At 37.3% G+C, this 17577-nt stretch overlaps 1 protein-coding gene and 1 long non-coding RNA gene across 7 annotated transcripts in view; one reads left to right on the forward strand and one right to left on the reverse strand.

Moving 5' to 3' along the window:
- SYT1 (synaptotagmin 1) overlaps positions 1–17577 on the forward strand; it is a 624978-nt gene that overhangs the window by 271003 nt on the left and 336398 nt on the right. The gene's annotated exons all lie outside the window — the stretch shown is intronic.
- Positions 1–17577, reverse strand: part of LOC126076545 (uncharacterized) — a 470040-nt gene that overhangs the window by 29523 nt on the left and 422940 nt on the right. The window contains exons 10-13 of the long non-coding RNA XR_007517488.1: positions 15370–15499; positions 13289–13493; positions 8202–8271; positions 2466–2514 (exon numbers count right to left, since the gene is read on the reverse strand). This is a non-coding gene — a long non-coding RNA (uncharacterized LOC126076545). The remainder of the gene's footprint in view (positions 1–2465; positions 2515–8201; positions 8272–13288; positions 13494–15369; positions 15500–17577) is intronic.

The raw sequence follows: 17577 nt of genomic DNA on the forward strand, positions 1-17577 counted from the left end.
CCATAGAGTTTCCAAGAAGCACCTGGTGGATTTGAACTGCCAACCTTTGGTTAGCACACATAGCTCTTAACCACTACCCCACCAGGGTTTCTAGTGTAATACCAAGAAAGAGTTTTAAGGGTGGCAGGGTAATGTAGCCTCTACACAAAAAAAATACTTTGTTATTCCCATAAAAACCATAAAGTAAGCAGAACTTTCTCCACTGATATGATAGGATATTAGTAATTAAAAAAAAAAAATTGTTAAACAAATTTTTGTTGGGATTTTGGGGAATGCCAGATATATGCTGCAAAGTTTTAACACAGTGTACTGTTCTTTTATAACAGCACAAAACATAATCCTTCCAGAGCATACCCTTCCACAGCTCACAGCTGCTTTGAAGGTTTCTAGAACAGTTGGGAGCCCAGGCTTAACTAGGGAGGGGCAGGTAGGGTGTCGGGGCCCTGGGTGCTGCTTGAGGCAGGGCGCTGATTAGCATTTTCTGTTGACCTTCATAATTTCCATCACCAGCTGTGAGAGGTCATTCAATAATATAATACTAATTGCCCTAGGCACTATTTTCTGTAGTTGTGCCCCTGGTTCTGAGACCATATATTAGTTATTCAACCAAATATATATTGAGTTTCAACAACAGTCCTCTCTCCCACACACTCTGAAAGCTTTACAAGGGGCAGGGGGAAAAGTCTAGTGAAGTGAAAAGGGTAGCATACATCCTTTGAAGTTAGATCTCTTTTTGAAATGGGGTTCTGTCACTAACTAGCTGAATGACCTTGCAAACATCATTTATCTTCTCTGAGTTTCAGGTGCCTTATCATTGAAATGAGAATAACAATACCAACATTATAAGCTAGAGTAAGAATGAAGTGGAAAAAAATAATAGAAGACCAAGCAGATTTACCTGTAGTCCATGTTTACAGTTACTGTTATTATTGTTTTTGTAGTGTTGCTATGTCTGTTGGGCATGCCAGACAATGGGAGCCTGAAAAGCCCAACAGAGAAGTTCAGGCTGGGGTTAGTGTTCACTAGGAAAAGTGGTTGGTATGTCTCAGGCGGTAATGTATATACTGTTCAATGGAGTAAAAGGTGAGTAGCCATCAAGAAGACAAAGTATTTCCTTTCTGGGGTGATGAGGTATTGAGTTAGGATACACACAAAATCTCCAATAAAGCAAAAAACCTTCATTTAACATCTCCTTTATAAATGAGGACTATATTTTTTTTTAATATACCTTCGAGTATTAATAAAATATGCATAACATGGTGGAGCTAGGATTCAAACCTAAATTTTCTGAACCTAAATTCAACCTAAATTCTGAGCCTCTGCTCTTTAGGACAACAGTCCTTTCCATGTTCTTCCCCAACCAATCAACTTCTTGTTATTGTGTGCTGTCAGGTCAATTCCAAATCATAGCAACCCTATCGAACTGCCCCATACGGTTTCCCAGGCTGTACTCTTTAGGATCTTTTCTCCCACAGAGCCACTGGGTGAGTTTGAGCCACCAATCTTTTGGTTAGCAGCCGAGCTCTTAACCATTGCACCACCTGGGTTCCTGTCAACCTCTTAGTCATCGCCTACTTTGAAGTCCCATAGTATGTTATACTCACTCTATCATAGCATAATTATTTGCTGTATTCTATCTCTTTCTACTAAACTACGAGCTCATGGAGATCAAGGGGAATGTCTTGGTCATTGTTGTATTTTAGGCCTACACTGAATCTTAGTTCTACCACTAAAGTTCTGAGCAGCCAGCTCCTCCTCTCCCACTCTAGTGAGGAGGGCAGCCAGGATTCTGGGCTCCTCTGAAATCCACAAGCAGCTCTGCACATGAAGAAGCATCCATGCGGGAACTGGTAGATAAAAAAGATTAATGAGAAAAAAGGGATACAAAATTTTAAAACCTTTCAGTCCTGGACTAAGGATAAATTCTTGACCTTACAAGTTGCTTATTGAAAGTCCAGTTATTAGAAAAATTAATCTGCCAGCAATATACAAGGAGAGATTAAGAGAGAGACAGAGTTCCAATAAAATCATTCATAGGCTAATTAAACTCCCACTATACTCAAATTTAACTATTAAAATATAAAAGATCTGTTTACAGTTTTGATGCCTTGGTATGTATGGAGAAATGCAATATTCTTAAGTGGGTTTTCCCTTTGCATTTCTCTCTTTAATATAATGCAGTCGTTACCCGTGTGGGCCCACAGTGCTCCATGTTAAATTCACCAACTGCTGTTCTGCACATTCCCTCAGCCAATTTATTTCAATTTCAGAAGGAGCAACCAACTCCACAGTGGATGACTGCTGACTGTAGTTCCACACCATCACTCTTCAGGATTAAACTCGTGTCAAGCAAAAAGCTTCTACATGTGAGCATGAATGTGATCAATCCCCTGTCAGCAGCAGCAGCTTTGGGCCTGGTAGATCCCAGCTTCTGCACTTGGGGCACAAAGCTACATATAGCTCACCTGCCTCTAATGTAGTCAGGACAAGCTTTTTCTGCAGGATGGGAAAAACCTGTAGAAAAAAAAAAAATGTAAGGGAATGGAAACAGGCTGCACAGAGTAGATTTTAAAACCCATTGTTAGCACATGTAAGTGCCAAGTCATATTTAGTTGATGGTGCCCAATATCAGAAGTGCTCGTGTTTGCTTTTGGGTGCGGTTACAGAACTCTTAGGGTAACAGCTTAAAACTCGTAATTTTTAGAGTCATGGGGTTAGAGCCTAAATATTTGGAAATTTTCTATGAATAAAAAAAACACAAAACCCAGTGCTGTCGAGTCAATTCCAACTCATAGCGACCCTATAGGACAGAGTACAACTGCCCCATAGAGCTCCCAAGGAGCGCCTGGTGGATTCGAACTATATATAAAAAAAAAATAGCTAGCATAAATTCAAAATAACCATTTTCACTAAATAAACATGTGCTGAGCTGGACATGTGGAGCAGATAATCTATAATACAGAGCAGTAGAGGTACCCCTTTGTCCATTCTATTCTCTGCTCTCATCTGACTTTATGTGCTGATTCCATCAGTTAACACTTTGCAGAGAGATTATCTAACCTGTTATTTGACAAGATCTTTTATTCTTGAACTATGTTATCATTTTCCCCATTACCTTGCATTTGTGAATAGCATATTAAAATGAATTATTTAACACATCTTAGTTGTCTAGTGCTGCTATAACAGAAATACCACAAGTGGATGGCTTTAACAAAGAGAAATTTATTCCCTCACAGCCTAGGAGGCTAGAAGTCCAAATTTAGGGTGTCAGCTCCAGGAGAAGGCTTTCTCTGTCAGCTCTGGGTGAATGTCCTTGTCATCAGTCTTCCCCTGGGCTAGGAGCTTCTCAGCGCAGGGACCCCAGGTCCAAAGGACACACTCTTCTCCTGGTTCTTCATTCTTGGTGGTAGGAGGTTCCCTGTCTTTCTACTCGCTCCTGTCTTTTATATCTCAAAACAGATTGACTCAAGATACAACCTAATCTTGTAGATTGAGCCCTGCCACATTAACATAACTGTCTCTAATCCTGCCCCATTAACATCATAGAGACAGGATTTACAACACATAGAAAAATCACATCAGATGACAAAATAGTGAACAATCACACAATACTGGCAATCATGGCCTAGCCAAGTTGACACACAATTTGGGGGGATACTGTTCAATCCATAACACATGTATACTTATGAATTGTTGTCTATGTATTATTATACTCCAGATAAAACTATGATTTTCACATAGAAGCTGATGTTTCTAGAAATATATTTACAGTTTATGGGGGTAGGTTTTTCAAATTTGGATTGTACAATATCATAAGGTTAGACATTTTTCAAGTGTAATATTTAGCCAGATTTTTTTCATGTGATTTAAATAGACAATCTATTTCATTCAAGACTATTATACAATTATCATATGCTGGTATTAGTGTAAAAACAAATGGCACACACTCTTTCTGCTCTTGTTGTTTAAAATGATAATAATCAAGTTCACCACCTCCACCATGTCATATAGCAAGCAGTACTAGTATAGAAATTAGGAAGAAAGAAAAAGGAACATTTATTGAATGTCAGTTGAGTCAAACACTGTATATATGTTTTCTCCAAGTTTCACAAGAAAAAGTGAAGTAGTTATTACCTGAGTTTTAGAGCTGTTAATTAGTTAATCTTGCTGACCCCTTCAATGATGTACCTCCACAGGCTCCATTCTGAGTGCCTTTTTTTTCTCACAGTACATAATTTCCCTGGGTGATCTTGCTTCTGCATGGTTTCAGTCACCACTCATATACTCCTACTGAATTCTTTAATTCTCTTTTCTCCATCATCTCCTGTATCGCTGGCACCACCATCCAGCCGTGGTAGGACAGAGCTAGTCATTTTATTTTTCTCCATTACCCCTAATATCCACTTTTAAGTTTTACCTCCTCAGTACTGTTCAAGCACCAATAGAGAATCTGTACTTATCCTCTCCATCCTCACTATCATCTCCTTATTAAGTCTATCATCATCTCCTGCCTGAACTATGGTACCTGTCTCCTACCAGATTCTCCCACCTTCGGTCTTAAATCCCTCCACTCTCTCCTCCACAATACTGCTAGAGAAGTCTCTATAAGTAATGCAAATACGATCATGCCATTCCCCTTTTTTAAAACTGTCAGTGGCTCTCCATTTCCTGTAGAATAGAGGCTAAGCTTCCTTACATGACATACAAGATGCTCCTTGATCTAGCTCACAGTCTCCTTTATAAAACTTCATCCCTCTTCAACCCTTGCTCCCCACTTTACTTTCCAGAAACATCAATTCCTTATATTTTTTCTCATATAACATGATTTTCTTTGGTCCTGCTATTCCCGCAGCCTAGAAGGTCTTTCTCACATTTTCTATCTGATTCCTCCTTACCCTTTAAGTTCAGTATATGTCACTATCTCCAGAAATCCTTCTCTAACCCAGTCTTTCTACAAAAATCAGAATAGTAGGGTTTTATATTTTGGGAGTTGCTAACAGAGTGTCTAAAGAATTGACTTAACATCCTTGGAGTTAGAATTTAGTGAGCAGAAATGTATAATTGCAAATGAACTTGAAAAGCCTAGGACTTGCTGAAACAAAGAATAGTGCTTCAAATAATTTTGGAAGATTTTTTTACTTCCTGGATTAATTTGTAAGGTTCCCCCCTCCCCCGCAAGCTGAATTAGTTAAATAGCTTTATTCTCCCCTTGAGTAAGGACGGAAGCTAATTAGTCATCCTCCAAAGCACAGATGGGAAAAATATCTCCCTTCCTCTTGACTTACTCCTGGGTATAACCAGATGTAGCAAAGGTCCCAGCTGCCTCTTAAAGGCCTACTGTGAAGCAACAGAATCCAAGAGAATGGGCCAGCCAACCAAGCTTAGCATGTTCATCCAAAGGCCTCCCCAAGAGCAATGAATTCAGCTCCGCAACTCCCTACCTATTCATGCCACTGTTTATGGGAAATATCATCACAAGAAGAAATGCGCCTGTGCTTAGGGGAGAAAAACATTTACCCAAATCAGAACACCCTTATGCGGTGCTCTGAACAGAGCTGATTAAGGAGAAAAATAATAAATTTATATGTAATTTAAAAAAAATATGATTTGCAAAATTTGAGCAGGAAAGCTAAGTTTAGAGCAGCTTCATGGTGCCCTGTTTCTTGCAATTTCTACTTAGTAGTCAGTGTTATACACTCACAGGAATTCCTGGATGGTGCAAATGGTTAAATGATTGGCTGCTAACCAAAAGGTTGGCAGTTTGAATCCACCCAGAGGTGTCTCAGAAGAAAGGTCTGAGAATCTACTTCCAAAAACCCTACAGAGTACAGTTTTACTCTGAAACACATGAGTTCAACATGATTTGGAATTGACTCGATGGCAACTCGATTTTTCCTTTTTTATGTCCTCACAGCATATAAATTGTTGAAAATAACAGAAGTTATCAGTAAAACTGGACTTGGTGACATATACTTATGTGAGTAGTGACTACTATGACATACTTCTCTTCCTTCACATACATCAGCTGGGTGAACTCTAAACATCAAAAAAAGGACACTCTATGTAAAACTTATGTCTATCAAAAAGTGATAAGATGCTTCCTGGGATGAAATTCTAAGAAAATTTCTTTATTCTGGTCAGTCTTTCAACTAGGAGGTGGTTCAGATGTCACTTGAACCAAACCCTTTGCGTTGCAGCTGAAAAACTGATGCACATAGCAATTGGGTGACTTACTGATAATCATGCGGCCAGTGTCAGCCTTGGAATCCAAATCCCCCGACCCTGGGGGAAACTCCTTTGCACCTTGCAAATTCCTCTTGTTCTCAAAAAGCATCATTTTGGAGTCTGAGCCAGTATTCAGAGGCCCGTTAAAAAAAAAAAAAAAAAAAAACTGGTTGCCATTGACTCAATTCTGACTCACAGTGACCCTAGAGGACAGAGGAGAACTGTCCCATAGGGTTTCCAAGGAGCACCTGGTGGATTAGAACTCCCGAACTTTTGGTTAGCAGCCTAGCTCTTAACCACTATGCCACCAGAGTTTCTGTATTCAGAGTACTGAGTTATATACACTGTTTCAAATTGACAGAAATCATCTATGTGTTGTTTCAAATTGGCCATTATAGAATCATAGGGCCTCAGTCCTTCAGGTCACCTTGTCCTCCATATATACTCCAGGTTTAGGGCTTGTTTCTCTTCCCTGGAACTATTCTTACTCTGTCTTCTCTCTTCCTTCTCCTCTAACAAACTCATTTCCCAACCATAAACATCCGTTGGCCAAATTCACACTGCTTTTTGCCCTGCCTGACTCCGGGAATATGGAAATTAAGTTTAGCTACCAGGAGACCAAGCGCCAAGCTGCTTTTTCTCCAAGCATTCCAGGCCTGGGTTTATGAATGGTTCTGGTCTGAAGAAACAGGCAACTTCATATGCTAACTGAGGATAAATGTTTTCTTTGTGAATTGGGTCTATCAATCCGTGGACAATCTTGAGTAAAATGTAAGGTAAACTTTCACGTGGCATCAAGCAGGTCTAAAAAGACAAGTAGACTGCTATTCAACATGCTATCCTTTCGGTGATTTCAGAAAGAAGGTATCTGTAATGATGTATTTAATTTTACTCTTTCGTCTCTCTCACCATTTAGGGCTAGTTAATCACAGACAAGGAGCACTCATGGCACAATGGTTAAGAGATCAGCTGCTAAGTGAAATGTTGGCGGTTCGAACCCACCAGTGTCTCTGTGGGAGAAAAGACCTGGCAATTTGCTTCCATAAGGATTACAGCCAAGAAAACCCAATGAGGCAGTTCTACTCTGTCCTATAGGGTCAGTATGAGTCAGAATTGACTCGATAGCACACAACAATCACAGAGAGGCCCTCTTCATCCCCACCACTGCTCACAAGCAGCTCCAGTGCACACACCCAGATATGTATGCCTCAGGATAGATAAAAAGTCAGGCCAGTGGCCACTAACAAGAAAGAAAATTTCCTTAGCAACTGCTTTCAGAAAAAATCTGGAGCTCAAGTAGTGTCTTTAGAGAAGTCAGACCTTGTATTTACTTGATTATCAATAATCCGTTAAGGCACTGGATACTATACAACATAGTAGTTGCAATTCAAGTCAAGTAGCATTTATTGAAGTACTAATAAGTGATAACCAGACATAAACAAAAAATGAAAAGCCCTGATCCCCCTGGTAAAGGGGACCTAAGAAAAATATCATTTAACCACACATATTAATGAGGGTGTTCCCTTCTTGTCATTGTTTTTGAGCACTTTTTGAAGCTGGACATATATTGTCATTTCATATTTAGATACTAGACAAGTATATCCCTACTCCATTAAATGTTGGAAAGTTTAATTATGGAGTAATCTGAGTATAATTAAAGTATTTGACTTATTTCAAATGAAGCAAAAGAAAGGAAAAAAAGATGGCTGGGCAAGCCAGGAAAGAAAGGAGGGAGAAGTAGAGAGAATTGAGAGAGGAGAAAAAAATGAAAATATGTTAGATATTTCTTCTCTAATCTTTGCCCTTACACATAAGGGATCAGAGCATTGTCATATACATCCTCAAATTTTTTAATTTCTGTTGAGGAGTAATTCATGCCTTCTTTGTTGCATGTCTTGGGGGTTAGCAGATCATGTTATCCCAGCAGGTAAAAAGGGTAGAAAATATTAAAACTCTTAGGGCAGAAAATAACATACCAATTGTTTTTGGTTTTCCTTAATTTTTTTCTTCTTCCTGGTGCAGGGCTTCAATCTTCTTTAGCAAACTCTGTAAAGCAACAGAAATGTTCAAAGTTCTCACCTTATTTATCAAAATTTAAACATGAAAAATATGTTATTCTTTCCTCTACTCTAATATGTGCTTCATTAATTGGTATCTCACATTCCTGAATCAGGGACATTCACTGTTCCTGGAGTGACAGCCTCCAGGTCTCTGCATGACTTACTTTCATCTCCCTCCAGTCTCTGATCCAATACCACCTTATCAAAGAGGCCTTTCGTAACTTTCTCATAGGCAGTAAGTCTCCCTTATCCAGCTATTTCTCTGTTTTCTTCAGTGGACTTATCACCATTTGACATCTATCTGAACTATCTGTTTGTTTAGTGTCGGTCTAGCCCATTACAGTGTAAGCTCCATGAGACCAGGTACTTCATTTTGTTCATGACTGTATGACACAGAAGAGGTACTCAGTATTATTTGCTAAATGTTAAAGACTTATGCTATCTTTTAGAAGGGCCAAAGCCTTGATTAGTTATCAGAACTGGCAAAAAGTAATATCGGCACATGTAAAATGAAAAGCTTCTATTTTTATTAAGTAATCCTTGTATTCAGATGTATGGACACTATTGAAAGTATTTATAATATGCTAGAATTATCACTTAAATAATTCCAGAAAAATACCCAATTTGGATACTTTTATTTATGTGGTGTCAAATGATCTCATTTCAGGTGTCTATCTGGACACCTCAGATGGTGTTGGTAAGAAGTATTTTCAGATCTGGAATAAGATATGGTCTGGATGTCCTCATTTACTGGTTGAACAGATATAGAAGACTATCAGAGTGAAAAGTACAATTTCCTTGCCTTTAATTATTAAGAGTAACACTTGTTAGGAATGAATGTTGCATCATGTTCGGGAAGGGGCATGGAGTTGACCCCTACTTTCCCCACAGGCTGTCCAGTATTGTTTAAATTCAGCCATTTAAGCTCAAAGAACATAATCAGTGTCGTTGAAATGTACATGTAGAAACTTGAATTGGTGTATGTTTTTTCTGTGTATATTCTCAACAACAACAAATAAAATAAATTACTTTAAGAAATGCAGCCATTTAAGAAGTAAAATATCTAATCAGATAGAAAAATAATGGGTGGATGGATGGGTGGGTGGTTGGATGGATGGATGGATGGATGGATGGATGGATGGATGGATGGATGGATGGATGGATGGATGGATGGATGGATGGATGGATGGAAGTTATATGATGAGTTAAGTTATCAGAATCATCATGATTTAAACTTTAAGACAAGGCAGGAAAATGCTTAGATCCTCACCTTTCGAATTACAGTTGAGCACACTTATGTTTTAAGCGTATGCTCTGCAGACTGCAGCATGGTGCACTCACATTGCAAGATAATTCCAGCACATTTTTATAGAAATTATGTATTATTGAATGATTTGGAGATAATTTTTTGTGTTTCTGTTTCAAAAGTTAGGCATATGCAAGGGTAAATCAAAAAGTATTCCTATGAAATTGTAGAAACCTTTATTAAACAAAAATTTTAAAATGTGAAGCTATTGTTTCTTGACTTATCCTTTATCTAGGTCTATATACTTCTGAAGGTGGTGTTTCCATCTCTCTAACCCTTCCCCAAAGAATTCTGCACTCTTCAATTTACACTACATCAAAATGGCAGTTTTGGTATCCTCCAAGGACTCCAATCATGCTCCTTTTAAATGTTCTTTGAGTTTGGGGAACAAAAAGAAGTCTTAATGGGAAAGATCAGGGCTGTAGGGTGGATGGGATAAGGTTTCCCAACAAAATTCTCATAGGACAGCCCTTGCTAACCCTGAAGAAAGAGGAGGTACATTGTCATAATGGAAAAAAATTCCTTGGCACAACTTTCCTGGCCTTTTTCTCACCAATGCAGTTTTCCATTTTCATAAAACTTCTTCATAATAAGCCTCAATGATCATCCTATGTCCTTCAAGAAAATCTATAAATATTACCCCTTGGAAATCCAAAAAAAAAAAAAAAAAATTTGCTATAACCTTCCGAGTGGTCTTTCCTCTCTTGCTCATCTTTGAGGTCTTCCCAACCTTCCTTAAAACACTTGATCCATCTAAAAACTGTTGTTTTATGTGGGGTAGCATTCCCATAAACTTGTTGCTAAGCTTCATTGATTTGGGAAGATCTCCACTGGAGTTTTGTTAAAAATTTGATATTAGCCCTGACCTCAAAATCATTTTTTTCCATGGCACAAAAAGTATCCTTTTTTTTTTTAAGGCACCCTAACGAGGCTAACAGCAGCCACCTACTGATGGCAGAGACATGTTTAAACACATTTTGTTTGGAATAAACTCGTGCATGTATGAATTGGAACCCTAGAAGCAATACTTTTTGACTTAGCCCTGTATTATGAAATAATATGCAAAGTTCATATTTAATTTTTAGAAAAGAGCTCAAAACTCAATGATTTCATGTTAGAGGACAGTGGCCTTAATTATGACTCTCAGGCTCTCCTGATGGCCTCTCCTCTCTGTCCATTACCTTTACAGGTACTTTGGTAGAAAATTCTAGAAATACATGGTCAACCAGATGGCCTCAGAAATTAGTGTGTTCTAACACAAAAACTTTTTATAATTTTTGCTTGGCTTTGTTTTTATTTTAGCAAAGTATAAATTAATTTTTGCTAAAACTGAATATGCGTATTATTACTTTAAAGTTGATCAGATGAAACATTAAACAGAACTGGCTATGTATGAGATGCAAAGGCGAACAGACTACAATTTGATCTAAGAGATAAGAGGCACAGATCCCTGTCAAGCCAAGAAACCAGGTACTTAGTAGACCGTGGAGAAGCTTTCCCTCGTAAGTTTACAGAAGAACACAGTCAAGGTGGAAAGGAAGAGTCACTGCTGAAGGAAAACCAATTGAATGGTGCACTGATTATGCCTGCTTTTCTCAAAGTAAAAACATTATGTACTCTGGGAGGAAATACGCTGTAAACTTTGCTGGCTCATTTATCATGTTTGAATATTTTAATCCCACTAAGTATGAGTGTCAACAAATATTTAATATTTGAAAATGTCATGAGAATGCAGAATGGTTGAGAATCTTGCATTAAGTTTTGAGGTTTATATCAGAGACTTACTGACACCTGTTAGCAGCATACCATAACCAGAGAGGGAGGAATGGGTTTTAACGTACTAAACGTAAATATGAATGGAAAAAAAAAACCATTTAAGTCATATGACTTTGAATGGAATGTAAATTTATACCAAAGATGATTCAATGTGTCTATATTACAAACATTTAAATAAATGTTTTGTAAGTGGGTACAAACCTCTTCAAATGGCCAGATGGGAAGCATTATACACACAAACAAAACTCAAGTAACATTTTTAGATTAAAAGTTTAGAGATAAAACCTTGTATAAACACTTTTTACTTTATTCATAAAAGCATGGAAAATTTGCTAAGATTCAGCAGGAACTCCAGAGTATATAGTCATAGTCACCAAAGAAGAAATTTTATGCATATCTGGAGAGGGTTCTTTTTCTAAAATTGAATGGTTTTTCAGAGTGAGCTATAACTTGTTGACTATATAATTTATGTATTAAAGTGAGACACTTTTGAAAGAGGAGGCACTAAAACAAAATAAAAGGTATTAATTGATCTACACAGTAGTCCCTGGGTGGTGGAAATGGTTACACACTCAACTACTAGCCAAAATCTTGGTGGTTCAAACCTACCCAGAGGCACCGTGGAAGATAGGCCTGGCAATCTGCTTCCAAAAAGTCACAGTCTTGAAAGCCCTATGGAGCGGTTCTACTCTGCACACATGGGGTTGCTGTGCATTGAAATAGACTTGATGGCAACTAACAACAACAATTAATCTATATTAGCTTTGCTCTGGATAACAGGTTAAACATGGGAGGAATCAGCCTGAATGGGAAAAAAAGACATGTATAAAAGGCAATAAGGAAAAAGAAACACAGAACTCAAAGGTCGATTTAAGTACAGAAACATTTAAACTCTGATCTTGCATCTGGGTGACTGGGAGCATGATGGTAACTTTGATAGAAATAGGAAAGTCAAACAGAGTAACGAGTTTTGGAAGAAAAAATCACGAGCACAATTTTAGAAAGTTAGAAATTGAAGAGACATCCAGTGTAAATCCCCAATGAGCAGACTTGAACCGAGGAAAGAGCTTAGCTAGAATTATGGATTTGAAAGTCATTCTTGTCCACAGATTGCAGGCTTCAGATATCAGAAATTATCTGATATCCTTGAATCTGGAAGTGCCAGTCATGCTGGCAATTTTCTGTTGCTAAAATCACAATATTTTAATTTTCAATAAAATGACCACCTTTCTATTTCATCGCAACTCAGTATATTACGTCAGATTCCTCACACCGTTTTCCTTGTTGCAGGGTGTCAAGGCCAAATTTACCTCCACTTTAAGTGTGAAAGTTTTTTTTGAGGTGTTGTGTATATGCAAACTGAATAATTATATCTTCCTTTATCTGAGCAATGTGGAAGTATTAAAAAAATAATAAATCATTTTCCCCATCAATGTAAGTAATTCCAGTTTACAAAGACATATTTGAATTACTATAAAAGAAAAGGAGACCTGATCTTTTTTTTTTTTTTTTTTTGATTGTGGGATGTATAGCATCATCAAAATGAAAAGGTAAATGCTGAGGAACATTTTTCTGAATGTCAGAAGAATTGACTAGGTATTCAGTGGAAGCTAAATGAAAATGTCAGGGTAACGACGAAGATTTTGCACTTTATACACTCTGATGATTGGTACATAACAAGATTTGATTGTGGTTTCATGAAAGTAAGCAATCGAATTTTCAAAGACATTGATTGTGCTAGAATGCTCTGGCATTTATTTTCCATTAAAGTTTTTAATATGTATGCTTTTACATCACATTTTATCCCTTGAATCTATAGATTTTTTCTAACTTTATTTCTTTGTAATTGCAAAATTATCGTAAGCTCTTCTTAGAAGACTAATAAATAAGTAACAAGGGTTCAATGAGCATTACTACATACCTAGCACAGGCCTGGAAAGGATGACAACTTTAAGACTATGAAGAAATTACAGTCCATTTGGGAAGCAGCAAATAATTATCCAGCAATTCATTCTATGATTAGAGTGAAAGAGCTGGATGGACATATCCCCTTGGTCGACGTGGAAATCTTCTGATCAGAAAAGGTACTTAGAGGGATGTCAGCTTGTCTGACTCCAGGCCTTTACCTTTAGGGCAACAGAAGACAGGGGTTGGAGCTCGTTGTAGTCAAGTCAATTCCAACTCATAATGACCCTATAGGATAGAGTAAACTGCCCCACAGGGCTTCCAAGGAGCAGCCGGTGGACTTGAACTGCCAGCCTTTTAGTTAGCAGCCAAGCTCTTAACCACAGTGCTGCTAGGGCTCCTGAAAACGGTGTTTATTCTCTTGGAAGAAATGAAAGGGTTGGAGGGTTCGGGTGCCCTTTGTAGTAGATGAGTTTCTGAACAAATAAGATCTTAGCAAAAGTAATTAAAATAAGCTGCTAGTTAAAAGCTTTTGCTGTCTTAATTAGGAGAAGCTAATCAAAATGGCAAGCTTTCACTCCAAGTTATGTCATTGTTCTGAGGCCAGAAGGACAGCCCAAAACAACATTAACTGGAAATTTCCTGAATGCCAGAAAGGATTTGGGTTGAGTTCAGCTTAGACTGGAAAATATATCTATGTTTAGAAAAAAGTAGTGAATTTTTAAATTCAACATTTAAATGTAACATCACTTAGTTTAAAAATACACTATTTCAGGTAGTAGAGTAGACATCCTTTCAGCTGCCACTTACTGAGCTCTTATTAACAGCTAGGCATCTGCTAACTGCATTAATTAATCTTCACTGCAATAGTATGATATAGGTGCTTTAAATACCTGATTTTTACAAAGGAGGGGAAAAAAGGCATGGAGAAGTTAAGTAATTTGTCCAAGATTCCTCAGCTCGCAAGGGGTGGGGCTGGCATTGGAAGCCAAATTTGCTGACCCCAAAGCCATCTTCTTACACTACCCTACATTGCCAACCCTGACTAGCAGCAAACTTCAGTTATTAGATATAAACATGTTCGGTAAAGTTGCACCCAATCACAAATGGAACTTTATTTTCCAAGTATTGTTTTTAGCTATGTGTTACTATTATGCTATTCTCTATAGTTTCTAATACTGTATAATACTTCGACAATGACAACTGAATTATTGGTAAAGGTAGCTGCTGTAATTTTCTTTTTTTTAACATGTAATCTAAGGCTTTTTTTTTTTTTTTTTTTTGCTGTAATATGTCTTCCTGGTCAACAATTTATTATGTTTCTTAAACTGAGAGGTTAATTCGTTATAAAGGTAAGGTCCCTTCTGTATAGAGAAAAACCATGTTTCTTCTGCTTTTCATTAATTATAATGGCATCTGATCAATTTTAAAATGGGCTCTCTGTGCGTATTAAAATCGATTTTCTTCTCAAGTTTTAATTCTGCATGTATTACTTACATGGGAAGAAAGAAAAATTATAAATCATGTCCATTATACTGTATTTGCTAGGTGTGGGTAATCATTTCTGTGAGTCATATCAAATATTTGGTCCAAAATATTATTTCTTTGCCTTCACAAACATCAATAATAAGAACAGTTAAGTCTACCATTTATTGAATGGCTGATATGCTGTAACCACTGTACTTTTTTTTCTTTGAACTTGGAACTTTATATCCATTATTTCATTAAGTAGCTATCATTATGCACATTTGAGTGCTATGGCTCAGAAAAAATTAATTTCTCTCCCAAATCATAGAATTATAAGTGACAAAAGCTGTTCCTAAAACCCAGACTGTCTCCCTTCAACATTAATTTTTTTACCCTATCACCATGCTGCCTCTAAGGTACCTTTGAAAACTGTGAAAATTAAACTATCAGTGTAGAAAATAAGATCTTGAACCCGGTTAATTTTTGGTTTGTACTTCATTAACATTTTAATGCAGATTCTTTGATTTAGGATGAATAAAAATTAAAGTTAGCTGTCACTCTGTCATTGGCTTCTCTACATATTCAGTACCATATTAACACCTTTTTTTTTTTTTTTTCATTATTGCTGACCTTTCCTAGTGTTGGTATTCATGTTTGTGATCCTGGTTTTCTATTGGTTTTGGATATTTCTTTCTTTCTTTCCTCTTCTCCTGCACAAATCTGTTTGCTGTCATGTTGTTAGCAGATATTTATGCCACTCCTGCAAGGAATAATGCATAAAAATATGGTCATAGATATTCATGTCCCTTCTCAAGCCCCAAGACATACTGATTTAACCATCACGTCATTCATAGATATTTATTTCACCCTGACAAGAAGAGGAACATAAATAATTTATATTGATTTCCTTGATCTTGCCTCTAACTCACACAGCTTTCACTAGTACTGATTAATAGAGAAATACTTTGCCTCTGAAGCTCTGACACTTAAATATTTAACTTCCATCTCACAACTCACTAAATATTATTGGGGTACACAAAAAGACCTGCTCGGAAAGCAATAATTCACACTAAGAACTTGAGAAATAAACTGAAACCAATAAAATCTCCGGTAAGATTTTGAAAAGTTATCAGTATTAACTTACATTCTCAGTATCAAATTTATATTTTCAATCTTAATAAAAGAGGCATGAACATTATTTCTATTTAATAAAACTTTGGAAGATACTTTCCTGCATTTTTCAAATGAAATAATGCCTGTCATGGAGTCCCTGTGTGGTTAAGCACTCAGCTACTAACCAAAGGTTGGTGGTTCAAACCCTCCCAGGGGCACCTTTGAAGAAAGGCCTGGCGATCTGCTTTGAAAGGTCACTGCCTTGAAAACCTTATGGAGCACAGTTCTATTCTGAAACACTTAGGGTCTTCAAGGGCCAGAATCGACTCAATGACAACTGGTTGTAGTATTAGCAGTGTTTACAACTTTACTTTCTTAATTTGCAGACAGACCACTCTCTCTCTCACTCCCATTCACCTCCTCCCTCTGACCCCCCAGCTCTGTTACTATGAACAAGTTACTTATTTAAACTCATCTATAAAATGGGAATAACTTACACAGGATTAAATGAGAATATACAAACACAATTCTTATTTGATTTATATTTATATAACATGCTTTCACCAGGATTAGCTAAGCATGTTTTGTAGCTCTATGACCCTCTATGACAGAAACAATATTCAATGTTTCTGTGTTCCTAGTCCTGAGCCTCCCTCATAAATCGCTCACAGCATCATTCTTCTTTCCCAGTTTTAGGCCGAAAGATTTAAGGCTTGAATATGAAAATAGGAATAAAGACAGAACTGAGAGCTGAGAACTTGAGAAAGCAAGAATGGGAGAGTCCAGAGAGTTATAAAGACCAAGTAAGAGGAGAGCTTTAGTTCTGGAATTTTACAATGCTGAAAAGACCACAAAAGAGGACTGCTTCTTTCCCTACTTTGCTTCAATTTCCTCTTCCAAGAATGATTTTAGACCATAATATTGAATAAATGCCCATATTTTTATAATGATTTAAAAAAAAAAATTGCTGTCAATTCTGACACATGGTGACTCCATGTGTTGCAGAGTAGAACTGTGCTCCACAGGGTTTTCAAAGCTGTGGCCTTTCAGAAGCAGATTGCCAGGCCTTTCTTCTGAGATGCCTCTGGGTAGGTTCATTTACTAGCCAAGAACTTAGGCATTTGCACTACCCAGGGAGGCACAAAATAAACTTCTGGTTCTTCATAGGCCTATAAATATAACAGACTACTCCATAATCATTTTTCTATTAGACTTGAAAACCTCGTGATCAATAATTATCTAAGTACTCATTGTATATAGATATAGAATTTGAATAGTAATTTTCAATAAATGAGAATAGTTACATATTTGCCTATTATTTCCTGTTCCACCTATTACCAAATATTTAAATAACCAGTTGCTGTCATGTTGATTTTGACTCATGGCAACCCCATGTGTCAGGTAGAACCGTATTCCATAGCTCATGGCTGATTTTCCAAAAGTACATATCCAGGCCTTTCTTACAAGGTAGCTCTGGGTAGACTGAAACCTCTAACGTTTTGGTTAGCAGCCAAGCACATTAACCATTTGTACCACCCAGGGACTTCAAATACTGAAATATCCCTCTATTAAAACAAATTGTAGACCATGTTACAGTGCTTGATGTTTCCTGGTTTTGACTGGTTCTCCCCCTGTGACAGACCACATTCTTTGGTTTATCCCGGGGGAAAGAATGATGTCACTACTAGGCAACTCAGTGAACAGAATAACCAGGTCATGGAGCAC

The sequence above is a fragment of the Elephas maximus genome, chromosome 4 (assembly GCF_024166365.1).
Source record: "Elephas maximus indicus isolate mEleMax1 chromosome 4, mEleMax1 primary haplotype, whole genome shotgun sequence".
Lineage (NCBI taxonomy): Eukaryota > Metazoa > Chordata > Mammalia > Proboscidea > Elephantidae > Elephas > Elephas maximus.